The sequence below is a fragment of the Apteryx mantelli genome, chromosome 7, assembly GCF_036417845.1.
Source record: "Apteryx mantelli isolate bAptMan1 chromosome 7, bAptMan1.hap1, whole genome shotgun sequence".
Lineage (NCBI taxonomy): Eukaryota > Metazoa > Chordata > Aves > Apterygiformes > Apterygidae > Apteryx > Apteryx mantelli.
The window spans coordinates 17,271,902-17,287,359 of NC_089984.1; the positions used below are offsets into that span (position 1 = coordinate 17,271,902).

The following is a 15,458-nucleotide window of genomic DNA, read 5'->3' on the forward strand; positions in this document are numbered from 1 at the left end:
TGTATTCTCCCCAGTGCCAGGCCACTGGCACCGCAGAAGCTCAGTTACAGAGTTCCAGAAGAAAGAGTGTAGGCACTTGTAGTTGTCAACTGGAAGGGACTGAAACTCATACCCACAGATTTGCATTCCAAGGAGAAAGTTATCAAACTTTAGTCCAGTGTTCAATGGAGCTAGTCAGACTTTTCCTAGCTGGGACTTGACTCTTTAGCTGTGATACAACTATTAAGTCAACAATGAGGACTGAACAAGCCTTGATCTGGCTATCTAATAAATTCAAAGATAAAATCAATCAAAGTCTCAGTTATTCAACTCCTATTTAGGAACCTCTAATTTAAAACTTTTTTGCAATTCTTTCAGGCATGAAGCTTTTGAGTGGAAGCAGGAGAGGATGTATCCTGCCCTGAAGATAATAATAGAAGATGAATCAGAGCTGTCTAGCCTACCAGCAGAGCCAGCCAGAGAAAGCACCAGATGTGGCCACTGGTAGATTGCACTGTATGAGCTGGCACAGTGCTTTATAGTCGACAATTTGGCACAACTTTGCATTGCTCTGTCCAACACCCTACTCATTGCAATGGCAAGTGAAATCTCCTGTTAGAATTTAAAGCAGATAAAATAGAGGGGAAAAGGATGAAATATATGGCATTCCTCACAAGTAAGTGGGTAAGCCAATCTACTCTAAAATAATACAAGCTGAAATCTGCCCTTAGTATAAACCCATGGGATTTAATTCAAGGATTAATTCAGGGTGAACATTGCTACCTAGCCTCAAATTAGAACAAAGGTTCTTAAAAAAAGGAAGCACTACAACCTCATTTCATTTCATGAAGTTACACAGATTTACATGCACTGATGATTTAGTCCCTTCTCTTGATTAGAAATTGTTTAACCTTTTTTGTGTCATTCTGAACTCATTTGGGCTTTCAAGTTCAGGAGTTCACCTAAAACACAGGCAGCAACTTTTATGCAGTCCATAAACGAGGGGAAAAAAAAAGAAAAAAGAAACAAAGGAAAATAAAAAGTAGCAGTGAAAAAACAAGGAAACATCACAGAAAGTACAGCTAATCCAGTGAAAGTGTAAAAATTAAGGGGGAGAGTGTCATTAAAAAATGAATAGGAAAATGACTATACCTAATCCTTCCTTCCGGGTCAGGCAACACTTTCAGGAAAGCCCAAGTCCCACATAAATGGGCTCTTCATTTTTTCTAGAATTTTTTTTTTCCTGCCAGTTAAGTTACACTTAGGGAAAAGAAAAAGAATTTTCAGTGAAAATTTAATGTTCATGAAGTGAACACTTGGAAGCAATGGCAGCTAGAGTCATTAACTTTTAAAAGTTACGCTGAAATGGGTTGCATCGTTCACAAACAACTCACTGATCCTTTGCTTCTGACTGAAATAATCGGTGGGGATTTTTAGTAACAGTAAAATAGTTTGAATCTTTTTTCCCGTTGACAGACAAAGGAAATACGACATTATACACCAGTGAGAAAAAAAATGGCTTTTTCATTGTGATGATTTAAAAAAGAATTGCTCAAAGACTAAGATAAAAAGTTTTGGCAAGTATAAGGACTCCAACACAGTGTTACCACAGAGAAAATTCCTTGAATTATATGACAAAGAATACCATGCCCAGAAGGGTTATGCTGTTGCAGAACAGTGGCACTATGTACCATGGCAAAGAGAGCTACTATGGTGCTATCGGGAAAATCATAAGGATATTTTCAAAAGTGTCCACTGAGTTTGCTTGCCTAAGTTTTTGGGGGTCCAAGCTGAGTCTTAGTGTGTGAACTCATTTTCCACTAATATCAGGCAAAATTTCCAGTAGAATTAAGATTTTGATCCTTTTAAAATGGGAGGTATGATGCAGAACATAAAAAAGATCAAGCTGAGTGGACTGGGAGCCCCACAGTATGGATACCCGTAGAACTACTAAACATTTTTCAAAATCTACATTAATTTGTTCTAGCAACCCAAAAGTTAATATAGGTGGGTTAGAAATAATACACAATATTGTGATATTGCAATAATATTGTGTTTATTGCATAAAAATGACTAACAGTAAAAAAACCACTGCATCTCTATAGCTAAGCAGTATGTTTTTTTCTTTGCAGTATCACATAATTGTGATGGGAAAACCAATTTTCAACATAAAAATGAGATAAGGGATTGACTGTGTTCATGATTATCAGAAAAAAAAAAAATCTCAACAGCAGGATTTTTTAGCCTAATAGACAATCCTTTAAGAAAAGTGAAGGAAGATACTGTGCTTTATTAATTTAGGCTGGACAGGACAAAGCACTAGAAAATGTCTTGTAAGGAACAACCTTGTACTGGCAGTGTGTTGCACAAGATGACCTAATATGCCTTTTCCATAAACCTGTGATTTAGTCAAAGGCTCATTATTAAAAATATTCATGAGGGTGACTGATTTCTAAGCAGAGCTGCATTTGGGAACACCTGTCTCATGAACAGTTACACATTTAGAAACAAAAATAGAGCCCAATGAGAGCATGAATAAGTCAAATTAAAGTCACTGAAGACATTACAAGTCCAGAAAAATCAGAATAATAAGAACAATAAGTTGTTAGGAGATGGACCTTTTTTTTCTTGAACATTCTGCAAGTTTCTTTCCAGCCTCCCACTTAACTGATGAAATTCAAATACTTTTAGCATGAAGAGGGAAGGCTTTGGACCCCTAATTGCTCCTGTGCTCCGGGCAGCAATATTGTCCCTGCTGCTGGACTGAAGGCTAGTCTTCTCACATGAATTAGTGAGCCCTTAGTTGGAGGAGATTTGTTCAATGAACTCTACTTGCTGTTACACTTGAAAACTACCTGGAAATTCTTGGCCAGAGCAGAAAAAAACTCTTCTTTGTGGACTGCAGGGGGTGTTTCAGTACAATTCAGAACGTTGTTCTGATTATATAGAGCCATATGTGAGCTGGATCATACTTGCTACCTCAGGGTCAATATATCACAAAGTCCCCTTGCTGATATGAGGGTCTCTCTCTTTTATATTATATGTAGGATCCTTCAGTAATTACAGTTACTGCCCTTGGTGTCACATTGACCCACTCTGTTACCAAGTATACTATGGTATTGATGCCAGGTTTCTGGTAGCAATGCAAATCCATGCTCTGAAAATGCAGCTTGGATGTGACATACAACTTTTTCTGAATGTACCATTTCACAGGCCAAAATAATTTTTGATGCTGTTGTTAAATCCCAAGCACAAAGGTTATTGAGCTCAAAGCAGCTGTTTTCAGTGTTAGGCACCTGTACTTCTTCCACCTACCCAGCAAAGCCTGGATTAATTCATTTTCAAGCATTTTGACCTCTCTTAAGTCCATTTCTGTGAGCAAACCCTTAAGATGTTTGGGTGAGTTCGCATGTTTGAAGGAGAGGCTGGAAGTTCCTTTCAGCTGATTTGGCTTTATTGTTTTTTATTGTTTAATGTGTTCCTCTTACGTGGGAATACCTCCAGAGATTACTTGCAGGTACATTTTGTAGGCAGCAAACCCCTATAAGGAATGACACTACACCAGGCGTTGCCATGTCATGGCGCAGGAACATGAGCGTGGGCCTGGCATGGGCAGGGTGCTGTCCAAGCACCCCATTGACATAGGCAAAAGTGATTAGGAACCAGTCAGGTTTGTGTAGATTAGCCAAACTACATGAGAAAGTTGCTGAAGGGTGTTGTTTAGCAAGACAAGTGAAGAATTCTTAGAGTAGTTGAAAGAGAGATCTCCAGAAATTATTTGAAGCAACTGATAAGGGGGAAATTTTAGTCTAATATTATAACACTCTCAGCAGTATCACCAGGACTGGTTAGACTTATTCAACTGTGTAATAATCATCCAAGCAAACAGATGAAATTTTGTCACAGGAAAAAAGGAAGATGAATTTGATACATGATCCAGATGTATACTTTCTGAAACAGTCCTGCAATGGCAGAGGGATAGACAAACTCTCTTCCAGATCTAGGGTCAGATCCTTACCAGCTGCGAATCAGCATCTCTTCTCTGAAGTCAGCAGAACAATCCCACTTTATAACACTTGACAGCTTGACATCAAATTTCTCTGAGTCTTAATGTCTATCCAGGAAGCACTTCCACTGATGTCTGGTAAGAATTTGACTCTGCAATTGCATGACCTGAAGATTTCCAAAATAATAATAGAAAACCCAAACTAACCTTAGGAATGAGTGATTATTTCCTTCTAAGAAACCTACATGACAGTGCAGGAGAGCTGATGCCTGTGAAAACTCAATGTCAGTAATGGAGGGCACAGTGCAATCTAGTTTTTAATGGAGACAGGAGGAGGCATGTTTAAAATTATGTTGAAACATTCATTTTCTTAAAGGCAAAGCAGATTTCGGATAATATTGTTTCCCATTCCATAGTATTTTACCCATTATTAATTAACAAGTGAGATGACATTTTTTCCCTTTAAGAGAAAAGACAGCTCTGTGCAAAAGCAGTTGATTTTAGAATACTCATTACAGGGCAATTACAGTCTACAGTGAAGGCAGTTCTGGAACTTCCATGAAAATCTTCTCCACTTTCCACTGGTCATAGATCACATTTTCCAAGCTCAGACATCAGAAGCCTGATAAGTGAGTAATCCTTAAAGAGTTTGCCTTCATCCTTTGCAACCCGCAGGGAAAGGGCTTCTCTGAGATCCGAAAGCTCACTGATGGTAAATGGTTCAGGTGAGACCATTTTCTCCAGCAGTTTTATCCTCACTGAAGTTAAACCCACTGCACTGAGTACTCTGTTGCTGTTTGAAGGGAAAAAGGAAGAAAGAAAAAAGAATAAAACACAATCTTTCTCCAGCTCAATCCAAATGCCTTTTATATAGACCTTGGAAACTAATTGCAATTTCAGTCAGAAGAGCTTATCTAGGGAGGGCTAGCTTTTGCTCAGAAAACAGCCTGAGCAAGGGCTTGTGTATCAACCACACCTCAGGAGGATTAATTCCGAATGGGAGGCTTGGTTCTCTCTGTCACCCTGGTTTGGTCAAAAATGGGAGAGAGTAATATGTTGCGGTCTGCTATCAGCAAAGGTAGGATCCACCATCTTAACCCGTTGCTTCAGCTTGTCTGCGAGGAGGGTGAGCTGAGACTGGGGCTCTCACCGTTTCCCCTGCTGGGGTATATGGCTGACAGCCCAGCTCAAACCATACTCTAAATGACTCTCCAGTTTGTGTTACAGGGAATAGCTAATGATGCCACAGCTGTCAGCCTGGCATTTCATCTATTGCATTTCATCAAAGCTTCCAAACACAAAACACATACACAGACAGAGTTTTGGAGATAATAGTAATGCCAGCAAAGGCCTTTAGAAACCAAAACAAATGTTTGCAATCAACAGGATCTAACTGATGATGTTTATTTACAGGAGGCAAAATTGATAGTAAAGGAAGACAAGGTAGAAAGAAGAGATCGTGTTTAGACTGTGTCATATCACATAAGGAAAAAGGGATCAACCTCTATTTGAGAATAACAACATATTTATATATTTGGGTAAATTATTTTTCCACCGCTATGTTTCCAGTCAACTGTGGAAGAAAAGAGACTAACATCTGTGGTCTTTGCATTGTATTTTTCTAACAGCAGGATATGTGCAATAAGATATGTTTATTTTACTTGCCACTCATTTATCATCTCAACTAGAAATATTCCTAAAGACATTGTAGCAACTGATTAAATATTTTTCTCAGAAGAGAAGTATGAATCTTCATTTTCCCCTAGAAGCGAGTTCTGAAGAGTGGTTGTCACTCAGGAGCAGTGCTGCACATCCGTACAGAGGTGAAGAACACCTTAACCACAGCCAAGGAGGCCGCTGCACCCTGATGCATACCTGAGATGCAGAAAGGGAAGCTAGAGCATTTGGCCTCACTGGAGGACCAAATGTTTGAGCAAAATCCTGTTCTACTAGAGTCAACAGAAAAGCTTCCACTGACTTGGTGAAACCAGACTTTACTTCACTTTTAAAAAAGTGAACTTTCAAATTAAAAAAAAAATTTTCAAATGTTTTTCAAACAGTTTCTTTTTTTTTTTTTTTCCTAGAGATAGATCTTGAATTAGATCTTGAGTCTTGAGCCCTTGAGTTAGATCTTAATGGACAGCTTGGGACTGAACAACACGGCTCTGTTATAAATTCAGACAAAATAAGAAGAAAATAAGGTAACGTTGGTCCTTGCCAGATACAGGATACTTGGCTGTATGGACAATGGGTCTCAGGCTGTGCAGTTATTCCTTTGCAAAGTATGTTCTGACAGATACTTAAATTTATGCCCTTTCATGGCTAGGGGAGACAACCTCTTGATTTTTGTTCCATTATAAACAGACCAAATAAATTTTTTTCTCATTCATTAGCTATCTAATATTTTCTTAATTTAATCTCTTCCACTTTCAATTATGAAAGCCTTTGAGATTTGAGTTGTTAGTCAGGCATGGGGGTGCTTTGTTTAAGGGTTTTTTGCAGTGGTTTAATTAGCAATCAGAGGCTTAGCTGCTTTGCTCAGAGACATTGCCATAAGAAATAGTGATCCTTTGATATTAACTTTGGAGAAGCAGATTTCTACTGACGTTTCATGAGCTGGGATAGTTCTGATTTCTTTTCTCTGTCAACACCATCATCACAAACATCTCTTTTTGTAGTTTCTCTGCAAACAAGTCTGCCTTCCCTTCAAATTCGGATAAGCAGAACTTGAAGTTTTCCTCTCTAAAATTACAAAATTCAAAAATTCTTGAGGTCAGAGATGACCATTAGCTCATGTAATCTGACACTGTAGGAGACACTCCCAAACTACACTTTGTAACCTCATGGCACCAGGGTGCACAGATAGCTGCTTAAGATGCTTATGATCAACTGCATGTGCCAATAATTGCACAAGCATTATTTTTCCTAAATTTCCAAACACATTCTGAAAGATATATGCACTTTAAAGCATTTTTTCTCCATTATAGAAAACAATTTTCATGCCATAAAAATCTTTATATTTCGAACCTTCTTTTTAACATGTAGAACCCCTTCCTATAAGAGGAGAGGGATCAAAGTTTACAATTTAACCACAGTCTGGATAAGGTCACTTTGTTTTGATTCATAGCACATTATGGAAAAGTTGACAGTAAAGTTTCCAACTGAATGTTGTAGATTTTAATATAGAGGCTACATGCATAGTTTAAGTTACAAACAAGGCTGTGTATACAATAAAATACTAATTTGTCAAAGCAATTTATGCTTAGAGATAGCTGCAGGAATATTGACATTCAGAATTATTTCCTGTTGTGGACTTTTGTAAAATATCAAGGATTGTTAAGAAATATATTAAGAAAATTCCAGAAAGCTCTGAATGAGAACTTTTGAAGTACCTTGTTCCCATATTTTGTTTCAATATTTTGGTCAGAAATGATAATTGACTTTTTATTATGAAAAATTTTATTTTGGTGAAACCTCATTTGTAGATGAGAAAAATTCCTGTATAAAACAGTTCAACCTGGGATACTTCTGTTCTGGTTATTTAAAGTTTAGATATGACAATTTAAAATACGATAAAGATACCGTGAAGTTCATGGACTAATCTAAAGGCACAAACAGAGCAGACAAAAAATATAATCCACATTATATGGTTTAAGGTGTTTTTTTTTTTTCCTTTTTCATGAACAACTAAAGCTGTTAAAAACTGCTTTACTTCACTGGCAATCTGGGATGGCATGTGTTTTTAGCCCCAGTGGTCCTGAAGAAATAGTCACTGGTATTTTAGATGAAGCTCAGATAGCCTGAGGCCATTACAGGTCACTTCTCCAGACAGGCCAGGATGCTTTCAGCATCTCAAGCATCATGGGGTATCAGGTATTCTCCTAACCCTTCAGTCTGCTGCTTTTGCCAGATGGCTGAAGGGGGGATAGGATGGAAAGGTGAGCTGCTGCACTGGCTCTCTTTCTTACATCTCCTGGCTGGGGAGGAGAGAACAACCGGTATGCCAGCTATTTTCCCAAGGACAGCTTGCTGAAGAGGGGAGTAAATGAAGTGGGAAATATCTACAAGAAGGCCAGATCCTCAGCTGGAGGACATCAGTATGATCCTGCCGAAATTTGAATTATTCTGCATGGTACTAGCTAAGCATCTGCATTCTTTTGGTCTTGTCAGCTTTAGGAAGCTAGGCTGGTGGATTTAAAGCACATTATCGGGGCAAGAATGGAAGACAGTAGCAGTGACTAAAACCGTGTAGATGATCCACATTGTACCTTTTAAATTTTAAATATGGTGAGCTGGGTTATAAAGTTTAAGTACTCTTGGTCTATAGAATAGAAAAAAGTTGCTAGGCAGCACCACAGAACGCCATAAGAGAGACCCTCTCAGACACAGGAGAAATGCAAGTAACCGAAAAGGCACTGCCTATGATTATACACATTACTGCAGTTCAGTCTTTGGGCTCCCTGCTAAGACTGCCTGGAAGAGTGACAGTGATGGCCAGTTGCTGATTTATATACTAGAAGCATGCTGTCAGGAAAAAAAAATGCATATGTTGTCAAAATATTAAAATATTTTTAATAAAAATTATTTTGACAGGATTGCTGAAAAGTTTAATAGCAATAGTTCTTCTAATGGAGGCAAAATAAATATCTGAGCATCTGAGATAGATTAATACCGGCTACTGTGTGTGCATGTGCAAATGTCTGTGCGTGTGACTAGAATGAGTGGTTCTCCCTGCAGAATGCACCACTGGGGATAGAATGATACAGGGAATGGCTTATGGTTTGTGTGTCTGATGGTAAAAATCAATGACTTTCCTCATTGAAAGGTGCCCTCAGGGGCAAAAAGCAGTGAATAGCTTATTAGTTTGTGTGTGCATGCTGGCAGATGATAAAGCAGCATTGAAATCAGTCATAGACCATAATAAAGTACCCATCCCCATCTTAAAGCTAGTGTGTACTTAGTTCTCAGGGGAATATGCCTCCATTAACCCAAACTGTGCAGTAACTCATCTTTAACCACAGTACAAAAATGCAGTAGAAGAGGAACCAATAATGATTTCTTATGGTTACTGATGCAAAAATTTAATGGATAAATTACTGATGTCTGCAGCAAGAGTCTTTCTGGTGTAATATTCCATAATTCCATTTTACTATTACCTGGATTGGCATGGATGGACTCCAGCTGAGGAGCTGGCCTGATACCAGAAATGTTTTACTCATTTTCAAAAGAAAAGAGGAAAATCCGGAGTGATGTAACAAAGGAAAGAGACAAGAGAGAGAATGTGCTGCTCTTTTTCTCCTGCCAATGGACTCTGCTTTGGGTATATTCAGGTCATCTGTTCAGATAGAAAAGACCCACATACAACAATTACATTGTTACTAAGGTATTTATCGACCTGAAAATATTGTCATGCTAGACATTGTGTGTCAAGCCATGGGATGCTTTACTTTGATGATGTACGCCTGAATAATGCCAATATTGCCTTCAGCAAACCTAATAGCCTTTTAAGGTGAAGTTTTCCCTTAAGATCGCTGGGGAAGAGCAAGCACGGCATGTGTGCTTGTATCAATGGAGATCCGAAACTAGTACAAAGTGTGTCTTTTTTAAAGCACTTGACACTTCAAATATGTAGTATTTTGCCTTGAAATATGTCATAGTGATGGCCATATGTAGCAGAATAATTCCCTTAGCTGGAGTAACTGATGTGTAGCATTTATTAAACAGATGGATAGACACATGTATGCTTGCACATAGATCTGCTAACACTATGTTAGTCGTGGCACTCCCTGAAGGACATCTCTGGAAACCACAGGCAGAAACCCTGTCGTCATATTGTTATGTAGAAAGGTGCTAATGGTTTCCATAATAGAGCTTTACAATAAAATGCTATACAAAAAGAGTTAAGGCTATATTATAGTAGTTGCATCCAGTAAATTATTAAGGCTATTGCATGACTTAAAACACTCCTTGCAGATTTCTCACCTAGAAGTTGTTGTCCCCTCTTCTTAAGGAGATAGGCCTTATTATTTACAAAATATATGCCACTCCCTTTTAGGAGAACCCTTCACACTTAATCACAATGTAAAAGACAACTCCATTTCTACTATGTCAGATGTCAGAGTCAAAATAAAAACAAAAAACAGCAACAAAAATCCCCAAAGAGAATCATCATTGACCAATTAAATCTACGAAAGCCAAATGGGGATCACCTCTTATTAGCTACTTGCAAGCTTGAATTTAAGAGAAGAAAATACATCATGATATAATCTGAATTGATAAAATTTGCAAAATACAGTAGCAGTTGTGAGGATTGATTGTGAGTAAAGGTTGGAAAGTGGCTAGTATGTCTAGTAATATGGGCCACATATGTATCTAAGACAGATTAATAATGACACACTGTAATTGATATATTATATAAAACATGTTTGAAATTCATCAACATTGGACTACTCCCTTATGGATCAATCTTTTTGTTATCACTGCTATTACTCTGGGCTTTCAACACAATCATGAAGTGATTTCAGACAACACTAGGATAATATTCAGGTGAGCAGGAATGAAGGAACAAGATTTGCACTTGGAAATTGAAGTGGGGTCTTTCAGCAAAGAAAACTGGCTTTTATCAACTCACAGCGGACCATATGCTGAGGAACGCAGGCTATTTCCCAGCTAAATCTGCAGTAGAAAGGTTGGAGCAGCAGACAGAGAGGCAAAACCAAATCTATTATTCCTGCTTATCTTTTAAAATCATTAGAGAGGAAAGAGAACCTTCCTGTACTGGTCCACAGTTTCTCTGTTTTCTTAAAGGATACACAATGCTTCTAATCTTGTTGCACTACAAATCGAGAAAGAGAATTAAGAAAACTATGCTGACAGTATGGACAGTTTCCCAGGAGCTTTCCTCCAACCAAGAGTCATGAGCAACCAGTAGTAAATCAGTTACTGTACGCTTGATTGTAATGCTTGCTCCACAGAGAGTTCACATCAATATATCCCGCATCTGAGTATAGCCTCAGTCTCAACTCGCTTCTCTTGAAAGGGAAAGGAAAACAGAAGGCTTAATCTGAGGACTGCTCGTAAACCCACTGAATTCAATGGGTGCATTTATGTTAGCGTTTTCATTCAGATAAGAGTTGTCCTTTTAAAGTGAGTTTTCCAGTTTCTCCATTTACTGTGCTTTGGTTTGCTCTCGGAAAGCACCAGAGGGATTCCTTTCAAGTGAAAGTAAACTGGCAAATGCCCTTCAGGAGCATACCTATGCATGTCAATTCATGATAGGAGGTCGGTCCAGACTCCAGCACTAGTCTAAAGTAACCCTCCTTCCCCCAAAACACATACACGGTGGATAGCAAGTCCTCAGCACCCACTGTTTCACATTACAGACACACTCCCATTGTGCTGCACTCCTTGCAAATGCAGACATAGCCAGAGACATCTCTGGACATCTGACCTCAGAAACAAACTACTTGCACAGCCAGGTAAAATTGGAGATAACCCTTCACAAAAGAAAGGCAAGAATGGGTAGCATTATACGGCAGGACTTAGCTTCCCTGCTAAAATGATAAAATACATTTTGTTTTTCTCTGGTTGGCTCTTCCTTCAGGACCTGCAATTTCACACACACAAACAGAAAATAAATGCAAAAATTATTGTGGACACTAACACATCATTTTTTTTCCTAGGAACCTCATAATAAGACTATCCTGATTCCCTAAGGAGGTAAATTTGATATTTCTCTAGTGAAAATCCAGACCCCTTCTGGATATTAATCCACTTCACAAAGTCATTACGAATAATTTAGCATAAAAGCAGCCTTTTTCCTCAGAAGACAAAGAGGTGAGGCTGAAGCATTTGTAAAGCAGTGTGAAAAACATACTGTAGCTGCCTTGGCTCCATTTGGATGGAGTATAAATAAGGAATTTTGGCTGCAAATCCTGTCAGTCTCTTAGTCTTATTTAGCACAAATATTCAGGGAAAACAATGATAATATCATTTGGCTTTCTTTTTTTTCTTTTTCTTTTTTTTTATAGTGCTAAGTCAATGCATAATTACTGGAAAGCATTTCTGACTGAATTTTAGATGAGCATTTTGACAAAATATAATATTGGAAACAATCTTTATCAAACATTCATGTGTAGTGTGAGAGATAAAAACAGGAATCCATAATTCATACTGCAGAGTGTATTACCAAGTGTGAATAAGAGGCTGAATTTAAATGAGGAGGTCTGAACAATATTTTCTGCGAGGCATCTGCTTTAATCATTTACATTATTCACTAGGTTTTCCAGAACAGTAAATCTTAAATATATATTTGTGTTTGTAAGAATGTGTATGTAAATACACACATATATGCACACATACACAAAGCATTATACACATCCAAACATCACCACATATTCACTCAGATACAGAAATATGTTCATATACAAACAGACACAACAGCTTAGGGCCTGATCCTGCAGTCTATTTACATGAATGGAAAGACTCTTATTGACAACAATGGATTTTGGATCAAGACTTTAACGCCCCGTTTTTCCTCTCTTACCCTGACTTAACTGTAATATGAGTCAGATTAAGGCACAAGGAAAGATAAGCCTTTATTTACCCTAAAATAATTGAAACATTTACTTAGGTGATGACACACTTAACAGAAAAGCAAAATACCCACAATGAATCCACCTAAACAGCGATGAAACCCTGAAGACCTTTCTGTCCGCTGTTGTACCTAGCTGACAAGCTATGGAAGCTTCCCTAAAGTGGGTTTTCAGGCCTGGCTCCCTCTGCTTTTGGGGCGCAGGGACAAGGGGCCCTTGGGTGAGGAGCTATGCGAGATCAAGTCTCCTCTTACCCCGCTCACCTTCTCTACAGGATTTCTTATCCCTTAATGCAGATGGAAAGGAATTTTCACCCTCCTCTCAGTGGCTTGTCCTGCCTGTTTCAGCTCTGCCTATGCCACTTGCCTACGATGCTCTCACCAAGATAGCAAGAGTCACCTCATGATTGTTTGGTGCTTCGCTAAGCCCTAAACAGCTTCCAGCTCCTTTATGAAGCAGCAGGCCCTCTTTTCACTTGGCTTTCAAATCCCAGAATGAATTTTTTTACATAATGACCCTTATATTTCATGTAAGCTTATACGTTTGTTAATCATACTTAACATATTCATATAGATATGGTTTACACATGTAGCAGTTACTGGCTCATTTTTGACCTGCAGAAGGCAAGTGAGGCTGATAATGAGTTTGAGGACTGGCTGTCCCCCAGCCCTGTTTTGGAGGGACATCAGGATAGCCTTACTTTTTACAGGTGTGTTTACTGTGTACAATCCAGCCCCTTTTAGGAGAATGCTTTTCTAAGACCTAGGAGAGTATAGCTGCTGATGAAGAATCATGACGAAAAATAAGGAAGGACAGTGGCCAGCATTAATCCAGGTTCAGGATCTGATGTTCACAGACCCATTCTGACATTATTTCCCACATAAGGAGCATCCTCTGTGCCAACTTCTGTATAACTAATGTCATCTGCATACATAATCCTTTTATTTTCACATTCCAGTTGAGACTGGTAGAGCAACATCAGAAGCAGTTCAGGAGAAGGCCAAAGGACTGTAGTTGTCTGAGGCCTACTATAGGGACAAGGTCCACCTCCTCCGCCTGGGCTCGGAGATTGCCTGTTTAAGGAAATCTGCCCTCGCTCCTTCCACTAATGTTCATTTGTTATGAACAATCCACATTTTTTTCAGTAGATCACTGGGTATTGCTTTTTTATCCCCTCTACTACTCAACCCCTTTCTATTTCAAAAGAATGTGTTTCTTGATGATAGGAGATCTGTTTGGCAGGGTCAGGAACAGCTAGTATTGCTGCACAGAAAGTTGTCTTGCTGTGGTATGTATGTGTTTATATAAATAACTGTTTCTTTCTTGGAGAGGAACAGTGAACACATGATAGAAGAAAAATAGCAAAACACTGCAAATCTTTTTCAACAAAACATTTACTGAATTATATAGGGAGTATTAAAAAAAACCACAAAGTTTTTAATTATGTACGGCAGACAAGTCAATGAGAAATCATGCATGAAATCCATGCACTCTGATGACCAATGAAAAGAAATTTCACCTCTTTTTATGAAGCTGAGTCCAAATGATTAAAATGATTGTGCCCCATTATTTTAATTCTCTTTCCTCTAAGCTTTCTTTAATGGCGCTCTCTTCTATGCTTAAGCACAATGGTGAATTAATTCAGTCTCTCCCCTGTGGGGCAGAAGAAAAGCAAGATTCAACATGTCCCATTCTGCCAATATTTCATTCACAAGGCAGATTACATTTACCCATTTTTTTCCTCCTTGATTGTTTTATATTGTTATCCTGAGGAATGTACACAGACCGCAGAATTTGTGACTGGGAGACGTTCTGATAAGAAGGAAAAGTCAAACGTATTCCAAAACTGTAAAATGTATTTGAAGCAAAGCACTGCTCAGATGATGGGAAAGAGAGGCTGGCACAGATTTGACAGAAGGGATAAAGGGGCTGCACAACCCCCTCATTAACACTGTCCCGTTCAGGATACCTATTGCTGGAGCAGCTGTACAGCTCTTACAGCTTCCCAGTCACAGCTGCATCCAGTTCTATAGGGCCCAGACCAGTAAAACAAAAATTGGTCTAATGAGGAATGAGATCCTAGGGTTATGCCATTAAACTGGGATTCAGGAAATTTGGATTCTGTTACACATAGTATAGCATCATCACAGCATCTAGGTCCCCTGACAGCTTCTTGACCAAGTGATGGGGATGGGAAGCAACTTCGAGGGATGAGGTGGTGCAGCTACTTCTCTCCATCAGGGTGGCATACTCTGAGAACATACTTTGGAAAGGTTTCCTGAAACAGCCACATTTGTATGAAAATCATGGACTAACTTGGTTTAAAGAGTATTAGATGGAGATCAGTTTTGCATCTGAGTCATACGCTAAGTAAAATTGACAGTAAGGCTATGGACAGTCACTCCTACTTGGATTTGGAAGCCTGAGGATTCCTGCCTCAGGAATGAGCAATCCCTGTGCATCCTTTGCAGGAAAGTTGCTGTATAGCTTATGATGGTACACGATCCCAAAAGAGGAGGTATCCTGCCTTTTGACACCAATGATATCTCCAGTGAAGAGAACACCAAAACACCTTTAATCCTGATGTGGCTGTGGGCCTCCTCTAACCAGAAAACAGCCACAAGCTCAAAGAAAACTTCCAATAGCCTGGGCCACCCCTAGCCTATGCAGCCTCTGTCATATGTCTGTCACGTCCCTCAAAAGGAAGACCATTGGCTTCACTCAAGTAAGAGTCACAATTTAGCACTAAGTATTTGGCCAGTAGCGCACTTCTTCAGTCAGTCTCCGGCCTATCAAAGGGCCAGGGCTCCTTCAGGTGGAAGCAGGTCACCACCTGTAGAAAGGCTGCCAACGTTGCTTGTGTCTGTGTGACAGCTGGC

At 39.0% G+C, this 15,458-nt stretch overlaps 1 long non-coding RNA gene across 1 annotated transcript in view; it reads right to left on the reverse strand.

Annotated features, from left to right (window-relative positions):
* Positions 1–4,220: 4,220 nt before the first annotated feature.
* LOC106498927 (uncharacterized) overlaps positions 4,221–15,458 on the reverse strand; it is a 292,560-nt gene continuing 281,322 nt past the window's right edge. Inside the window, exon 7 of the long non-coding RNA XR_001295072.2 lies at positions 4,221–4,778. This is a non-coding gene — a long non-coding RNA (uncharacterized lncRNA). The remainder of the gene's footprint in view (positions 4,779–15,458) is intronic.